Source organism: Cervus elaphus, chromosome 3 (assembly GCF_910594005.1).
Source record: "Cervus elaphus chromosome 3, mCerEla1.1, whole genome shotgun sequence".
Classification (NCBI taxonomy): Eukaryota; Metazoa; Chordata; class Mammalia; order Artiodactyla; family Cervidae; genus Cervus; species Cervus elaphus.
Window position 1 is genome coordinate 23013292 of NC_057817.1, and position 19573 is coordinate 23032864.

At 42.1% G+C, this 19573-nt stretch overlaps 1 non-coding gene across 1 annotated transcript; it reads right to left on the minus strand.

The window, feature by feature from the left end:
* Nucleotides 1-651: 651 nt before the first annotated feature.
* On the minus strand, nucleotides 652-724 carry TRNAG-UCC. Its single transcript has one exon. It is a non-coding gene; the product is annotated as a tRNA-Gly (tRNA).
* Nucleotides 725-19573: the final 18849 nt, after the last annotated feature.

Consider the following 19573-nt stretch of genomic DNA (forward strand, 5'->3'; position numbering starts at 1 on the left):
CCTTCCGCCCAAGGAGCTTTCAGTTTAGTCAGAATTGGACTCTTTAGAAACCATCTGGCAACATTACAAAATTTATTTTATTTTCAAACTATATGAAAATTCTCAGGGACGGTCATTATTCCTCCATGCTCGAGGGTTCTGATTAGCTGACACATGTGTAACACTAACCTAGTGGGCAAGATGTAACTATAATTCCTTGACCTGAATCTAAAAGCCTTCAGTCTGCCAACAGTGCTGGGAGAGAAAGCGGGGGGAAGGCTGGGAGAAGCCGGGACTTCAGCAAAGAACAGGCATAAATTCATAGGAAGAGAGCTCTTCTTCTCGCTAATTCAACAGGCCTAAGGTAAGAGAGCCTGTTTCTGGGATTAGGTTTTTCTCACAGCAGAGCTGTATCAACCCATTTCAAGCTTACTTGAGATGACTCACATCCTCTCTCTTAACATTCTTCCTGGCCAGACTAACCAGGTCTGGCACAAACCTCAGAGCCCACAGTGAGATTCTGATATCCAACTCACAGCAGTGGAATACCAGCCCTATAAGTAGCCAGATTTTCTATGAAGTAAATGATTCTTTTTTTTTTTTTTTTTTTAAATATATATTTATTTATTTATTTGACTGCATGAGGTCTTAGTTACAGCACATGGGATCTTGTTCCCTGACCAGGGTTTGAACCCGGGCCCCCTGCATTGGAAGCACAGAGTCTTAGCCACTGAACCACCAGGGAAGTCCCGTAAATGATTCTTAAAGCCAAAAAGCACTCTCACTCTGGGCTAGTCAAGAGATGTCAGTTAGACAGAAGCCTATCGCCAGAGTAGAGTTTTAAAGAACATTCCAGAGTTCACATCTCCCTTAAGGCCATACTCGAGGTCAGCATCTATGTAACACTAATAATTATTAAAGTAAAAGGCACTTGTTTAATGGAGCAGTTTCAGTATCCAGTGTTAAGTTGCTTTCTGCCATATGACTTTGGGCATGAAATGATTCAACTATCATGTCCAGAGTCCCTGCTGCTGAGCTATGTAAAGGAGCTATACAGTGAGAACCCTGAGTTGAAGGGGAATCTGTTTTCAAATCACATTCCCGGAGGAAAGTGACCCTTGTTGGCCTGTAGGGGTTTAAATCCTCCTCCAATCACAGTGGCATACAGACTTACTACTGACCTGACAGGCAGTCAGGAGATGAGACATGTCCAACCCTTACTCAGGGCAGGGAAAGAACTTGCATTGTGCAGCTGTTCCCAGGGTTCAGACACAAAGAGAAGAATAATATGTAAAGATCAACAAAGGAAGAAGCAAGAATGGAAGCCCAAAAACAGAGCCGTTGAGATAAGGACAACTAGGGGCACATTAAATGGACTAAAACTTGGAGCAGCTTGAAGACTAATTTCTTGACTAATAGTAATAGCTACTAGGCATTAATCATATCTTCTGTGCCAAGCACACTGCTAAGCGCTTTGGCACATATCACCTCATTTAATCTTCCCAATAGCCCCTAATGAGAATGCCATATCATTGTCCCCATTTTCCTGATGGCAACACAGAGGTTTAAAGGAGTTAAATGAGTTGACCAAGGTCACAACTAATTAGTGGTGGAGCTGAAATTCAAACTCAAGTCTGCCTGACCCCAGAGCCTAAGTTCTTTAACCCCCGTGCTGGTTGATCATGACTGGCAGGCCTTAGTAAAAGGTAACTGGTGGTGAATACCACCACAATATGGGTATTTGTTAGTTCCTTGTTTCTAAATATGGTTAGTAAACTATGTACAATCTTCACTTCAATGAGTAGATGTAGTCATTTCCTTTTGTTGGCTTTATTAAACCCAGTTAAGAAATCACTTCAGGTGTAATAGCATCTAATGCAGCAAACTATATCTAATTATTTATTAACAATGAGACTCTGAAACTCAGAAAGGACAAAAGTAGATAACTATCTCCTGTTCAAAATTTCGCCTTGACAAGACTTGTGCTCTCTCAATGTGATATCCAGCATAGCACTTCAAGTATTTTTAGTAATACAACACAGTTCCTGTCCCCAAAGATCTGTCTCCCACTGGGGATACTGGAGACAGAAAGTTCAGTAATACTCAAGAACATAAACAATTTAAGCCCTCAATGACCCAGACAGTACTAAGAATATGTGGAGAACCAAAGTCCTCAAAAGAAAGCGCCTGCTACTTTGCTATGTGAATGACCTATTCATAGACCTCATCCTACCAGACTAAAATCAGAAAAGGAACTCTTGTTCACACACTTCATTCAGCATAAATAAACCATTCAAACCCATAATTGTTCTGGACTTCGGGTGCCATGGTCAAAGAGTCTTCTATGAAATTTAATACAACTAGAATCCAGTCCATCCCTTTGGAAATTTCTAGCACAATTTCAACAGTTTGAAACTTCTTGCAAAAGACAGAGGCACTGTCTCACCCTCAGCAAACAGTTCTCTTTCTTGATGGGCCCTGCTTCATTAACTTTTAACTGGTGCTTTTAATATTCAGCTTGTACTTTTTAACTTTTAAAGCCTTTATCAGATGTCCTTTGAAACCAAATGCACACCACTAAAATACACATGTTTCCAACACAATCAGATGTCTTTTCAACCTACTTGCAAAGACCTTGAGAGGACAAAGAATGTGTTTAATGATAGGAGCTAGCATGGCGCCAGTAATGAATGGTTCGTTCTGCCAACAATACCCAAAACTAAGGCAATAATTTTTTAAAGCCTTGTTTTGCTCTGGCAATGTAAAGCAAAGCATTTTCACATATATTATCTTATTTAGTTTCTCTGATAACCATAGAGCCAAGCAGAGTGCATTTTATTATGCCCATTTTAAAGTAAGAAAACTATGGTTCAGAGAATTCAAATAGTAGAGTCAAGCTTATGCAACCAGTAAGCATCAGAGTCAGCACCAGAATTCCGGCCCTCTGGCCCACAGCCCGTTGCCATTTCAATTCAGCCATTTAAACCAAACAATATAACTTCTATTCTTAAATGATCCTTGTAAGGGCAGGTTGCAAATCTTATTTGGTTTTGGATCCCTGACTCCAGACAAGTAGGAGTTTATGGTGAACTGGTAATAAAGACACTTTGTTCCAGTGTCTATGCTTTTCACTGTTACTATTACAAGTTAACTGGGTTGAGCTAAGACTAAAAATGCCCAAGTTTCAGGCTTTATCACTCAATATGCACAGGGAAATCAACTTTCTTGTAGTCCATGACCATACAACAGAATACAACTAGTCATCTCACTAACCAATCCCAACAGGGATCTGGCAAGATAATGGATAGCTTGGTCCAACTTATCTAACCATACTTCTATAATGGATGGATTTCAGTTCAGTTCAGTCACTCAGTTGTGTCCGACTCTTTGCGACCCCATGAACCGCAGCACGCCAGGCCTCCCTGTCCATCACCACATCCTGGAGTTTACCCAAACCCATGTCCATTGAGTTGGTGATGACATCTAACCATCTCATCCTCTGTCCCCTTCTCCTCCTGCCCTCAATCTTTCCCAGCATCAGGGTCTTTTCAAATGAGTCAGCTCTTTGCATCAGGTGGCCAAAGTATTGGAGTTTCAGCTTCATCATCAGTCCTTCCAGTGAACACCCAGGACTGATCTCCTTTAGGATGGACTGGTTGGATCTCCTTGCAGTCCAAGGGACTCTCAAGATTCTATATACATGAGAGCAGGGACTGTCACACGTACAACAAATTTCTCAGGGAATGTCCTCATCAATAAGCTCTCTGGGGAGGACTCCTGACAAAGGCTTAGGGTCGTGCCATGATCTGTTCCCAGTGACACTCCCTAACCTGGCATAACTGATTATAGAGCCATCTTGGTGCTTGACCCAAAGGGTAGTCAATAGCCAGGCAAAACCCTTTGAGGTATTCTGGCAAGAAGGCTCTGCCCCAATAGAAACGATGGGAATTTATGGGGCTGATAAAACTTTACTTTTTAGGAATTCAAAGTGAAGATATAAAAAAAGAGTAGATTGGGAACTAGAGCAGGGAACATGGGAAACCACCTACCTGGCTTCTGGCTAGGGTTACAGAACCTACTGTTGGTTGTTGGAGCTGGGCTGGGTTTTCTCTCCTTCTTGGCCAGTTATTTGTTAACTTTTTTTTGATCTCAAGCCCTTTGACTCTCTGATGAAAGCTATGGTTCTTGTCTCAGAAAGATTGATATACACACATTCAGACCCATGGTTACACTTAATTTCAAGGTATTTCTTGATCTTTAAAGCCCAACTTTAGACTCACTGGAAATCTATGGAGCACAGGGCAAGAACTCTTGTTTAACTCTTAGTTCACCTAGGATGGCTATGGTATAACCTTCATCTCTGACTCGAGATGCCTTGATTGAATGAGTGAGTGAATGAACAAATGAGTGAATAAGCAACTGAATGAAAGAAAGCAGCTGGGAGTTCATGCCCTATGGATAGAACACTGGAAATATCCTCTTCCTCTTTTTATGAATATGAGCTGGGTAATATGACTGGAAGGAATGCCGAGATGATTGTTTAGTAGAGATCTGTTGACATAGATCTACTATCACCATCACCTTCCATGCCTCGAACTAGAGGGGCATTCACCGTACCTGCCCATATACAAATGAGAACTTGGAATGTCATAGCCTTGAATGGCAGCCCTGATTCTCCAGTAGATACAGAATTGAAAATCTACTCTTTTCTACCTGAGAGTTCTGTATAATGATTATTTAGAATTTAAGTTAATTTTTCCTACTATACAACTTTAAAATAACTATTGACACTTTTATTTATTTTTCTGACTTTTGGGAGAAAAAACTGCTTTTTCTCAATAATTTAGGATTCAATTTGAGGGTGAACATTAGCTGACCTCTCCATTCACTTCTTAATGTCCTATTTTACAAAGAGGGAGAGAGAGAAACCAAGAGATGGATACAGAAACAGAATAGCCTACTTTCCTGCAATTGCTCTGGCCAGGTTAATTTGGACTGTTACCCAAAGGGTTGATCAGAGTATAAGCTCTTCGAGGGTAGGATTGTGCCACATAGTTTTGCATCTACCCACTTGCCCACTGCCAATCTAAGCGTGTTACAAATAGAGGGAGTTTAATTAAATGTGTATTGTGGGCCATAAAGTAGGTAAGACAGACCTGCCTTTTGACTCGGGGAGGAAAAAGAGAGAATTACAGCAGGATGTAACGCCTCCTGCCTTCCCCAATTATTTAAAGTATTGAAGTCATTTCAAATGGTTTTGACTTAAAGGTAAAAGTCTATCCTGTGGTTTAACATTTTTAGATTTCTTAATTCTTGATCATAAACCTCCTATGTAAAAGGCTGTGCTTCAGTTTAACTCATCAATAATTACAGTGGCAGGGTATGGCATATATTGGTATATTTTCCCGCTTTGGGATCAAGTCCCTTGGTGATATTAGAAGAAAAAAGATTCAGTTCACTCACATTGCACAACTTATGGGGAATCTGCCTGTGTCAGTACTTCTTCATGGATACCAGTGGCACAAAATATTGTGCTTCCATCCAAGAAGTAAGAGCATTCTCTCATTAATATATTTAAAGCTCATTAACAGGAAAGCTATACTTGGCATGTGGCATAGCTAACCTTAAAGACCTAACTTTTTCTAGCTCTTGAGTCATTTAGCTTCTCTAGGTGTAATATTTATTCTTTTAACATGAGGTTCAACATTTTTTCTTTTAACGTGAGGTTCAAAATATGGCTACTGTATTCAACATATGTGTGGGGTGAGGAGAGGTGAAGAAACCAACAGTTCTGAAATTTTTTATGTGACAGGGGCTTTGCAAAGATGATCTCATCCTAAAGGATTCTTTATACCCATTTTACAGAACAGGATATTGAGCTACAGAGAGGTTAAAGAAACTCACCCAATATTACACAGCCTGGAAACAACGCAGCTGGGATTTGAACACAGCATACTTTGCCCTTCAAATTTGGGTCCTAGCACCCTCTTGGTGCCTCCCCAGCAGGGATCTATGACAGGTGATGGTTGTCTGGATCTCCTTCTTTATTGCAAATCATGCACGAAAGACCAGTTATATTTGATAGGGTTAAAGGACGAAGACTCAGAGTTTCCAGCTCTCACAGTTTGGAGCTGTCACTTGGATCAAGCATGATCTAAATGCTGGCGCTAGGTTCCATACTTCCCGGCTGGAGGTCAGAACCAGGAAGTGTGGTAACGCTCTCCAGCCTAAGGAAAACAGCAATAAGTTAGAGCTGCCCTGAACCAGCAGCAAGAGGCCAAGCTAAAGAACAGAAAGATGTACGTGAACCCAGAAGTTGGCGCTCACATTTAAATGCCTCATCCTGTCACCTTTGGCCATGGCATGTTGGGATAACATTTAGAGCTGGGTCAGGAGTCAGGACTCAGATTCTATTTCCGCCTCCCAGAAGACCTTGCAGGGCGACCTTGGGCCAGACTCTACTTCAGCGTCCTCATCTTTGGAGCATGGGTAACAATGTCTGCCTGCTGCTGTGGCTTGGTTGCTCAGCTGTGTCCGACTCTTTGCGATCCCGTGGACTGTAGCCTGCCAGGCTCCTGTGTTCATGGGATTCTCCAGGCAAGAATATTGGAGTGGGTTGCCATTTCCTTCTCCAGGGAATCTTCCCAAGCCAGGGATCAAACCTGGGTCTCCTGCACTGTAAGAAGATTCTTTACCCTCTAAGCCACCAGAGAAGCCCAAAGCCTACCTAGAATCCACCATTTTAAGTTGGTTTTTAGAGTAAAGTTGACACAGCGCTTGGGGCAGGCAATAGCACAGAGGGTAGCTCTCCCTGTACACACAGCGTAACATAGTACAGAAGACCAGATCATCCAGTTCTCTCAGCCCCAGGACCTTTCTCTGACTGTGGAAAGGCAATCTGTACCTCCACACCCCCAATCTTTACCCATCCCCGTTATACTCAAATGTACAAGGTAAGTCTTAGGAGGTCATGTCCCCAACAACCCCACATTCTCTCATCAGTGTCCTTGGGTTGTTCCAGACACTGCAGCACCACTGCTGTCCAACTTAAGCACTTGAAAAGCTCCAGGAAGAGGTGTCGTCTTGTCTCTACATCAAGTAAACAGCCCATGGCCTTGCCTCCTGACAGATGACAACAGCCACTCAACAGGCAGCCCTGGTGGAGCAGTGTTTATATGACGCTTAATATCCTGGGAGGCGTAGGACTATGGAGATGCCCATTGCTGGGTAAACCAACCCCGAGGACTTGGACCAACGGCGAACTCAAGATGATCTCCACCATTTACTTGGTTGTCGCCACCTCTCCAGCTGGCAGGAAAGAGCCGACGACTCCAGAAGATGACCCCAGCCTTTCAAATAGAAAAGCATGGTATTTTATATGTTATTCAGCCAGCAGAAGAGAAAGAGGGCCTTTAAGAAAATGTGTCTGTTGTTGGAAGGAAAACCAAGGCAGCTTTTAAAGCTACTTTTCTAGTCTTCAAACTAGAGAAACAAATTACCAGAGCAGAGAGTTCCTGAGAGCAGGATAGGCAGCCTAAGCTCTATATTCCAACACCTGTTGGGGAACATCTCATGAGCCCACACCCTATGAAGCACTCAATATATACTGCTTGAATTAAGCCTCATGATAATCTATCATCCTCTGGCATGAACCAGAGATGCCATCTTGACCAATCATTAGCATCGCTGGGCCTGGTCCTCTTCTAATGCCAGGGTAAGAATTATCAACAAGTATGTTGAAATCCCCAAGGATTATGCCAAGGAGTGAACAGAGAGGAAGTCAGTAAGCCACGTTGAGGGGCTGATAATTTTGATATAAAAGGGTGAGGGGAAGAAGCAGTGTAAATAAATGGGAGAATAGGGAGAAAAGGAAAGGCAAGCTCAATAAACGGTTCCAAAGAATGAGCCTCAAAATAAGTGTCTTTCTCCCTTGGAATATTACTGTTTTGTGCTGGTTTAACAAAATCAACTACCTTCCTCTGCTTCAGAAAATAGACAGGATAACAGGAAGCAGTTTCAGATTCCACAGTGATTATAGCTACTTAAGTTGACTTACCAAATCCTGTCTCAAACAGATGGTATGTAACATTTGATTAAGGGCTTATCCTGCAAGCCCCACAGGGAACATTTCTTTCCCTCTTAATATAGAAAAGGTGCAGAGGAGAAAGGAAGTAAGCTGCCATCCTTGCCCATATTCCATGGATATCATTTTAGCCCCATGTTTGTGCCTTTCCTAAAATGAATCCATGCTTATTATGGGACTCAAAACCAAAGCATGTAATAGTGACCCCACTGGATCTTGGTAAGAAGGATATTGAAGATCATCTCCTCTAAGCCCCTTGTTTTACATAAGGAAATGGAGATAGACAAGGTCAGCTGACTTGCTCACGTTGACATTGTGGCAGACCTGGATCAGGCCTTCCCACTCGGGCTCTGGCATTCGCACTAGCCTTTATATGTATACATAATGTTCAGTGTGGGGAAAACATACAAATCTGTCCGTGCCATTATTACTAAATTAGCACCAATCTGTGATGAGCAATTATCAGAACTTGAAGCTGATGGGTAATGCCATTCAAGTCCAGTTAATGAGCCAAAAGCTTGGTTCTTCAAAACACTTGACATTAATCAGCATTTGGCTTCGGTTTGTGACAAGTGTTTTCAAAACATCACAGACAATTACAATATTCCTAGCCCTGCTTAGCGTAAATACAGAATGAAAGAAAGTCGGAATTTCATAAATGACAGTCTCCAGAATGGAAATAATGAGTCCCACAGAGAGGGTACAATGTGTTCATCCTCCTGCGGCCAAATGTAATTTGGGAACTAACCAGCTCACTGAGAGATTACAAACTGTGAATCTTTGCTTGGTGAGGAAGAAAAGGCCTCTTTTCTCAATAGCAGAGCAGAGCTAGCAAGCCAGACCAGCTCCTTAGTGCAGTTACAGAGGAATTACCCCAGGCTTCATGCCCTGACTCCCCCGACTCCCCACACACACACCACTGACCCCTATGGTGACCAGCAGTGCCCCAGACGTGAGGGCGCCCCAGCATCTAGGGGGAAGAAGCAGCCTACTGAGAGTCATTTGGGACTCAACACACGGTGGCCTGGGGCAGTTAATTTATTACTTATCTATCCATCTACCTACCTATTTATCATCTATCTATTTAAAGGAAGTGAAAGTCACTCAGTCATGACTGACTCGATGCCACCCCATGGACTATACAGTCCACAGAAATCTCCACGCCAGAATACTGGAGTGGGTAGCCTTTCCCTTTTCCAGGGGATCTTCCCAACCCAGGGATTGAACCCAGGTCTCCCGCATTGTAGGCAGATTCTTTACCAGCTGAGCCACAGGAGAAGCCCAAGAATACTGGAGTGGGTAGCCTATCCCTTCTGCAGTGGGTCTTCCCTACGCAGGAATCGAACTGGGATCTCCTGCATTGCAGGCGGTTTCTTTACCAACTGAGCTATCAGGGAAGCCCATCTATTTAAAATTATAAGCTAAAGACCCAACTGTGGTTAATTTTAGGTTTTCTGATGGACAGAGAGGATTGCTTGATTCATTGAACTCAGGACAGCACTACTCATCAGCTGGTCTTATGTTAATACAAAATGTGTTAATCAATTGGTCAGTCATTGGTTAATAGCTAATATTTATTGAGAAGTCACTGTGTGCCAGGAGCAATACTAAATGCTCTTCCTGCATCATCTCATTTCCTTGTCACTATGACCCTTTAAGAGAATAGTAATCACAATTACACTCAAGAATCTATGCAACACATATATTGGGCACCTGATTGTGTGATACACTGTCCTCGGTATTGGGGATAGAGCAGGGAATGAAACAGCGAAGTCCTGCCTCTCTCTTGGATAAGTTAAATCAGTTGGCTATTGCTGTATAAAAAATCTTCCCCTTACTTACTGACTTTCAAGAATTAGCATTCATTACTGCTCGTAAGTGTATGGGTTTCCAGAGTGGACTTTCTGATCTTGGCTGGACTCTCTCTTGTGTATGTAGCTAGCTAGCAGATTGGCTGATCTAAGAGGGCCTTCTCTGGGAAGACTCACCTCTACTTCTTGAGGTGGCAACTCCAGTCGCCCTCTAGGACTTGTTCTTATGGTAAAGTCAGGGGCACTAAGAGAAGCATGGAGATGTGCCAGGCCTCTTGAGACCTAGGCTGAGAACTAGCACAGCCTCACTTCTGCCACATTCTATTGGTCAAAGAATGTCCAGAGTCAAGGGCAGGGAAGTGGAGTCCACCTCAGGATGGGAAAAGCAGCAAAGTCACATTGGAAGATACACCAGACTCGGGGAAGATATGAAAGCAATCCTTAGACTACATATTTAACAATGACTAAAATTATGCTAAGAATTCATGAAGATACTCCATCTGAGCCTCACAACCCTGAGTCAAGTTCTACTATCAATCTTTGTTCCCCTGATAAGGAAATTGAGGCCTAAAGAGGTTAAAAATTTTGCCTAAGATCTATACAATGGAGTCAGGGTTCAAACTCAAGACCCCTGTGCCCCAGCACCAAAACAATGTGTGATTTTTCTCCAGCTTGAGCACTTCAAGAGTGAAAGGATAAAACATGGCCACTACCTGCAAGGCACTTACAGTCCTACTGAGCATACATTATATATATATATTATATATTAATATAATTTATCCATGAAGAATCAATAACAATACATGTCATTAAGCTACACTTGATAATTTCCCAGAAGGCAGTGAGGATAACTGTGGCTAAGACAAGGGGCAGAAGCTTTCATGAATAGCGGGACTCTGAACTGAGCTATGGAAAGGCTATGGACAGTGAGCAGCAAAAGGAGAGGGCTTTCTGATAATGGCATCCCCCTAATTTCTATGCAAAGTGTTTTCTGCCTCTTTCTTCCTTATAGAATAAACTTTTATTTCTCTAGAATGGCATGCAATATTTCTAACATATGGCTTATATATTGGCATTTTATTCAGCTGTGAGCTAAAGAAAATCTGACTAACAGTGACTTTACTCAAATAGGAATTTTTTTTTTTTTTCCCATGCACAAGGCATGTGGGGAGGTGGGGGAAACAGTAGCCAGATGATGTCACTGAGGAAGCAGGAGATTTCTGGCTTTCTCCTCTGCCATCCCACAAACATATCCTCAGTTCCTGGAGGGTCTAACGGTGCCAGGATGGCTGCTGTTTCCACAAGTAATGACATGTGCTCTGAAGTAGGAAGAAGTAGGGAGAGGAAGCTCAAGATGAGCATGCCAGTACAGGCTGTCTACTTTTTAAACGCTTTCCCACGACTTTCATCAACTTACACTCGTCTTTACTCTCTTTGGCCCTAGCTGCTCATGCATAATTGCAAGGGAAGCTGGTATTTCAGTTTTCTAGCTCCATAATATGGGAAGACAAGAAAGAAGGGGACTGTGATTGGCTCTTCTGTGTCCCACCCACACTGTTGACCTCAACCATGTTTCCCCAATGCTTCCCCCAGCCATTGCCATGAACCAGCAAACAGAGTCATCATTCCAAGAACACTTCAATCAGTTGCTCTCCTGGCTCCCTTTTCTCATGATGGCCTTGTCCCTTCACGGTCTGTGAAATTCTTCCCCAGCAGGAGATGTGACTGCTGCCCTCTGTCAGGCTGCCTTCGTCCTTTCTTGGCTGCCGCTCTTGTGGCACTCAGCACTTTCGGCCTTGGATTGCTCCTCTATTAGAATGCAAACTCTTCAGGTCAGGGACCATGTCTGACTGTTCATCTCCCTCCAGCACCTCACACAGCTCCTGGCACATGCAGGCATCATGAAGGATGTCTCCTTGACTTAGTGCACATGAGGATGAGAGAAAGGACCACCGGAATAACTTCGGAATTGTCAGGGGTTGATGATGGGTGCAATGGTGATGCCATTCACGCAACCAGGAGTTCTGTCTCAGACCTGTTGAGTGTAAACTGATCATTGAACCCACAAAGGGAAATTGAATACAGGTATCTGGTTTCAGGAGAAAGGTCAGGATTTGAGCTATAGGTTTAAACTTGTGGGCAACAAGGAAGATTCAAAGTAGAAACAGCTGAGGATCCCACCCATAGTTTGAGAAGGCCGAGGGGAAAAAAGGAGCAGTGAACGCCGAAGAACAAGCTATGTCAAAAGCAGGGCTGGGCAACGACACAGATACGCGATCACTGAGATCTTGCCGGATCGGAACCATTAGCTCTGTGTTTACCCAAGTGGTCAGAGTGTCCTTGTGAAGAGCGTGAAGGCCAGACTTGAGCAAGTATTTTCTGTCCAAACTCTAAATTTCAGGTCGTCTACAAATGGCGGCAATAGGTATGTACCACTCTGAAGCACTAAACAAACAAATAAACTAGTCTGATTCCCTTCCTTGGCAAATGACAGAACCTCAGTTGAAATAGTCTGGAAACTGGCTTAAGGAAAAGACAGCTTATTGGTTGATGAAAGAGCAGAGGTGTCTTTTGCTTCAGGCATCAGGGCCTAAGTATGTCCTTAGGACCCTCTCTCTCTCTATCTCACTCTCATCTCTCTTTATTTCTTACTTTCTCTGGACTTTGAACTCATTGTAGCTGTAGATGGTTTTCCTCATGCATCCAGGAAAGGTGACAGAAAACACTCCCGTTGATCTCATCTTTACAGTTTGTGATCCCTAGACTGGGAGAGCACTGCTCTCTAATTAGGCACCTAAATGGCAAATCTCAAGGAAGAATCTGATTGGTCTTTTGAGGTTTCCTGCTTTCCCCCAAACCAAGGGAACAAAGCATTCTGATTTGGCTTAGGTCACATGTCAGCTACATGCAAAAGAGTCAATCTGGACTACTCTCTCCTACCATGTGTGCAAAAAAATTCAAAATCAGTTAAAGACCCAAATGTAAGACCTGAAATCATAAAACATCTACAAGAAAGTATAGGCAGTACTCTCTTTGACATCAGACTTCATGATTTTTTATTTTTGGATATGTCTCCTCAGGCAAGGGAAACAAAAGCAAAAATAAATGGGATTACACCAAACTAAAAAGCTTCCGCATAACAAAAGAAATTATCAGAAAAATGGAAAGGCCACCTACTGAATGAGAGAAAATATTTGCAAATATATCAGATAAGTGGCTAATATCCAAAATATACAAAGAGGTCATACAACTCGATATCAGAAAAACCAACAACCTAATTGAAAAATGGGCAGAGGATCTGAATAGATATTTTTCCAAAGATGATATGCAGACGGCCATCAGACACTTGAAGCTCAATGTCACTAGTCATCAGGGAAATGCAAATCAAAACCACAGTGAGATATCCTAACCCTAAACCTAACCTTAAGCTTAAGCTTACCTCATTGTGATAATTACTTCCTTATGTACGAGTGATATCATTATGTTGTACACCTTAACCGTATACAGTTGTTGCTTAGTCATTAAGTCACAGCTGACTCTTTTGTGACCCCACACACTGTGGTGTACCAGGCCCCTCTGTGGGATTTCCCAGGCAAGCCTACTGGAGTGGGCTGCCCTTTCCTTCTGCAGAGGATCCTCCCAACCCAGGAATGAATCCATCTCTCCTGCACTGGCAAGTGGATCCTTACTGCTGAGCCACCAGGGAAGCCCAACCTTACACAATGCTATCTGCCAACTAGATCTCAATAAAACTGGAAGGATAAAGAAAAAGGAAAAAAAAAGAAAGTAGTTCTACTAGAAGAAGAAGAAGAGAAGGGATTCTTCACAGACACAGACTGCAAGTCTTCTCTTATAAGGCCTGTTGCAGACAGGGTTTCACCAGTTGGGCCCTGCTTCGTGAATCCTGGTAGATTCAGACACACAGCGTTTACTGATAATTCAACTGTGAAGAGCAGCTTGACTCACTGCCCCCGCTGCCGGCTTGCCTGTTCAGCAAGTAAACAGCCTCTTTACCTCCCTCTGGGTGTTCGGACCTACCCTAGGCAGATGAACTAAAGGGAGCTGTTAGTCAGTTTCAAGACTCATTACTTCCGGTGACTGGCTTCAGTCCCTTTAGGATTTTGACTCTCCTCATGTTTTCCTGAGCTGCATCTTGGATTCCTACTCTGAATGCTACTTCCTCTGGGCCTGGAATAACCCTGGTGTAACCTCCTTACCAAGTTTCCATGACTGGATCTCCTCTCTTTCTTAAATAGCCACCTGTACTCAAGCTATCTATCTGCAACTGAATACTGAACTCACCTCATTTGCCAAGTCTTCTTCCTATTGCCTACTGGTTGGACCACTCCTGTGCTATCTCTGGAGACTTGTTTAGACTCTGAGTTCCATCCCTCACTGACCAACCCCCAGTAATTACAGCTACAAACATCTCAAGAAACTTCCTCAGTCTAAATATACAGGGCCATGTGGAACAGCATTCTTGGAAGCACTCAAACTGGGTTTATTGCATTATAAACATTTGATCTTCCTACTGTGGAACCAGAAGTGGAAGTGGGAAGAATGCTCAGCTTCCCTAACTTTATCACGCTGTCACCAGCACCTCTACAGAGCTTGTGTAGCTGGGTATCAAGGTGTTGAAACAGATCCTGCCCTTTCTGCCTGAGCCCCTTTTTCCATGGAGTTCAGACCTTGTCATGGAACAGGACCATCAGATTCCCTCCATCTCTTAATATCTCTTTCTCGGCTCCTCCATATTGATACATATTAATAGATTCTCTCAGGTCTGTCCCATTAGTTTGCCAAACATGCTTGGACATGAACTCCAGCAAAAGAAGAGGCCTGGGTTCAGGTTGAAATCTCTGCTACAAGAAGAGGTATGTTCCTGGCAATGGTTTCCCAATCTGGTCTACACTACCAAAGCATTCTTGGTGTGTGTGTATTGGATACCTGTCATGCACCACTTCACCTCCTCTCACCTGACTCCTACCGTGGCGCACTGCTGAGGCATCGAGTTCCACGGGGTCTTCGTGCAGCTTCCCCTGGGTGTGAATCTGATAGTGTCTCACCGGTGCCCTCATCACATACCTCTCACATCCGGTTCCAGGTCTTCTCTTATGACAGACACAATATACCTAGGGAAACAATGGCACTGCCACTTCGCAACCCAGAAGTAAGAGGGTCAGTAACGCCTTGGGCCACCCCTTGACCAATAGATGACAGAAGCTAATGAATACGTAGTTCCCTTTTTTGTCTACCAGGCAGGCATTTTTGAGACGCAATTCATAAGGCTCCTCAGAATGTTCCAGTGAGATAGAGCAGAGGTTGTCTGCAGTAGTGGTCATGCCAGTAACTCATCCTTGTATTGGGTTTCCCACTTTCCCTGCCCCTTCCTTTTTTTGCCACTCCTCTTCTTTCATTTTAAATAAAATATCTCAGGATCTGCTTTCTGGGAAGCTCAAGTTGAGAGAATATGGTGGCTCCTTGATAGTTATTTAAGAGGAAGAATAAAGCTTTGGGACCAAAGAAGCCTAGTTTCAAATTCTGTCTAACTAACAGTATGGCCATAGACAAATTACTTAGCCACTCTGAACCCCAATGTCCTCATTTTCTAATGAGGATAATATGACTAACCCCATCATGTTTGTCTAAGCACTGAACTGAAGAGTCTGTGTGAGGAACTAGCAGCAACCCTGGCACAGGGTCCCACTCAATCCTGTGTTCATTCTTTTCTCCTCTTTATTCTCAGCCCTTGCTCTTTCTGGCCTTGGCTTCTTTTTTGTTTGTTTGTTTGTTTTTGTTGTTGTTGTCATTTTATTAGAAGGTTGTGGGGTAGAAATGAAAATAGACATAATAAAAGTGTAGTTCTGTGTACTTCAAATGTACATACCCAACGTCAAATATATGGATACAAACGCAAAATTCCACTAAACTAAATCTTTAAATTTATTACTTGATAAAAATTGTAATTTTTAAAACGCACCAGAAAATGTTTGCCTGTATTAAATACTCTCTAAAAGGGAGAAATATGTCATTGTTTGAGAACATACATTTAAAATAGAGATAAAATGAGATTAACAGCTAGGTTCTTACTTCTGTCAGAGAAGGAACTCTCTTCTTTAACAATTTTAAATGAAAACACCCTTATTGATACATCAACATACACTTTTATTAAATATATATTTGTTATACATAGAATATATTTTTATAATTAATATAAAACATATATAATAATATATAGTATTTTCATTTGTGTGTGCTCAGTCGTGTCCAACTCTTTGTCACCCTATGGGCTGTAGCCCACCAGGCTCCTCTGCCCACAGGATTCTCCAGCAAGCATAACGGAGTGGGTTGCCATTTCCTTCTCCAGGGGAGCTTCCCAGCCCAGGGATCGATCCCAGCCCCATCTTCTGCAGCTCCTGCACTGGCAGCTGGATTCTTTACCACTGAGTCACCTGGGAAGCCCACTATACAAGTATATTATAGGTCATAATATACATATAAAATAGTATATATTATATGATATATACTATATTGCATCATACATAGGCATTTTCATTTAAAACGTTAAAGGAAAGAATTCCTTCTCTGACAGAAGTATATGTAATAATATATAATAATCTAAAATATCCTATAGATTTAATATAAAATAATATATTTAATATATTATATAAATAACATATATACTTATATATTTAAAATATATATACAAAGTGCTTATTATACTAACTCCTTTGTTTCTAATAAAGGACTTTGAATCTGAACTAATGAAAGACAAGTAAATCACTGGGATTAAATCAAGACTATAATGTAACCTCTCATGCCATTATTCAATTAACTGTCTCAGCCAGAAGTAGATACCCATGGGAGCTTGAAGCATCTAAAGGGCGAAAATTGCATTCTTGGAACACAGTTCAAATGCCAGTGAAATTACACTTGAGCATGGAGACAACTTGCTAGATGCTGGAGCAATAGTGCCGCAGTGTAACAGCCTGGGAGGGTGACGGCCACAGCAGGAGCTGAAGGGTACGGGAAGTCCATCCAGTGCCGGGTCTTCCAGGTCACTGATCTGTACAGTCAGGAACCCCGCGGGGTGTCCACAGATCCACCGTGCGCTGCCAGCTTTGGGCATCAACGTGCCAGCAGGGGCAACCTGAGATAGGGCACCCACAGTGGTGAGAGAACCACAGAGGTGGGTGGGCAGTTAAGAGGTGCGTTCCCTTCTCTCTCCCTCCTCTCTGCCAATGCACCCGAGCCTAGGAAAGGGTGGAGGGCGGAGAGAAGCTGTGAACTAGAGTAAGATGCACACTGTATGGACCTAGCTTTTAAAAACTGAAAATGTCTACAATCTGCCCTAGATGTTGTTGAGGGATAGAAAGAGGGGCTAGACATTGATTGGCAGGGAAAAAAAAGAACCCATTACATGTTTGTGCCCTAATATGCTGATGTACCTCAGTTAACCACTTACTAAGATACCAGTGATGATAGAGAGATGATAGAGAAGAGAGAGACACATACATACACACATATATACGTACAATAGACAGAGACTTAGATAATTTTTTAGTAGGATGAAAATAGTTACATTCACAAGGGTATTTCTGCTATGCCTTGCATTGAACCAGGTGTTTTACCCATTAATCCACTTCATTCTAACAACAATAAGCACATTATCCCCATTTCTCAGATAAGGAAACTGAGTCTTTAAGAGGTTTGAGTAACTACCCTGAGATCATACTGTTTGTTAGTGGCTAGTAACCTTCTCTTATTGCTTATTCTAAAACTGAATCATTAACTCAGCTTAGCCCTACTTTCTACCATCTCATTTTATAAATATTTAAATCTAGTCTCAGAGAAATTTAAAAACTTGACCAAAGTTGTTATTTTCTAACAAAGAAAGGTCTTTTAATTTTTTACTACAGGGCTTCAAATAAGGTTATTAAAAGAAAGAAAGGAAAAACTTACAAATGAGCCCATGTGCACTTTTGTTTTAAACAGCAATTGTCATTATCTTAAGAGATCGTAGTCCAAGGCAGGTGGCTGGCTCAGACTGTGTTCTTGTTGAGGGAAGAGAATAGAGGGGTCTTGTAAAATTCTAACCTACTTGTGAAGTTCAAAGGCATTACTACTGGATGCATTCCCAGCACCTAGTACTTAGCCTGGCACATGGCAAGCACTCAGTGAATGCTTGCTGGATGTGTATTTAATATAAATATAGTCAATATGCTGTGGTCAAAATAGAAATTAATGCACTCTGAACCAAAAAAGAGAAATTACAATTTCCCCCCTTAACATTGAATAGATAATACTACTCAGCAGATATGTTTTTTTCCCCCCACAACTCACATCAGCCAACTTTTATTTGCATCTGGAATATGGACGTGTACAATATGCTCATCTGTCAATTTTCCTGAGCCAACAATCATGGTATTATGACCTGTCACCAAATACCAAAGTCAGACCTTCTAGGTCAGTCTTATTCCATTTGTGTATTACTTGTTGCAATGTATATATTACAATACATATACATATAACTCAGATTTCAGGAGCTGATCATTTACCCCCAATGACAGGTGAAGGGCAAGATTCTGCTCATCTCTGAAAGGCTTGTGCAGACTCTTACAATATGAAATGGGAATTTCCCTTCCCTTCTGTTAAATTCTAATTCACCTCCCCTCACCTACATGGCAAGTCTAGCTGTCTGCCCCAGGCAGCCTCTGCCAGTTAGGCCAGGCCTGATCTTGTTTTCCGAATGTCTGAACCAGGGAGGCCTAAGGAAATATTGCTCTCATGCCAAAGTTGCTTTGTCTTCATGGGGAAATTTTTTTTTTTTTCCAGAGAAAGGTAAACGCAGCCAATCTGAGAAATCTTAGTTGATTATTTACTATGACTTAACCTTAGAAAGATTCCACTGCAAAAGGAAGGGCACGTATTTATACAGTTCACAGCCCAGGGACCTCTTTTCCTCTGCATACCCAGCGGAGCTAAGCTATTTAGCTTGACCTCATACATAACAAGGCCAACCCTGTGACGCCCTGAATTTCCCCACATGACTTGCAGGGAACATTCAAAGAAGTCCACTTGCTAATAAGCCTGGAGGAGTTAGTGTTTATATCATTCCTGAATTATCGATGGAGCTTTGTGAATCAGCTTTACCTGTGCTCATGATTATGCTCAGCTAATCTTTACCACAGAGAAGAATGTTTGTCAGTATGAGGGCTAATGAAGACCTACACTATATAAATTTTTTTTCTCAAAGCAAAAGATCAAAACTCAAATGTGATTTTACTGATTTGAAATAATAATTCTGGGGTTTCAGAGTATAATTTGATGAGACTTGAGTTTTCAGACCAAATCTTTGTGCAAAGATAAGAACTGCTCTGCTTTGGTAATATTATTATTATTATTATTAACCATCTGAAGCAAGTGCTCAAAATATAAATGTTATTTGCAAAAAAGGCAATAACGCCATGTAGAAATTCATGCTGATGGGCTGTCATTTCAAAGGGTAGAAAGAGCACCATCCATCCCTCTTCAGGTCTTAAAAAAATTAAGTGAAAGTGAAGTGGCTTGTGTTACATAAAAGGCAAATGACACAGAGTAAACACACTTAACAGCAAAGGTAACAGTGCACTTGTCATTATGACTGTATCAGTTAGGGATAGCAAATGGATGCAAATAACAGAAGTACTACTAGTGGCTA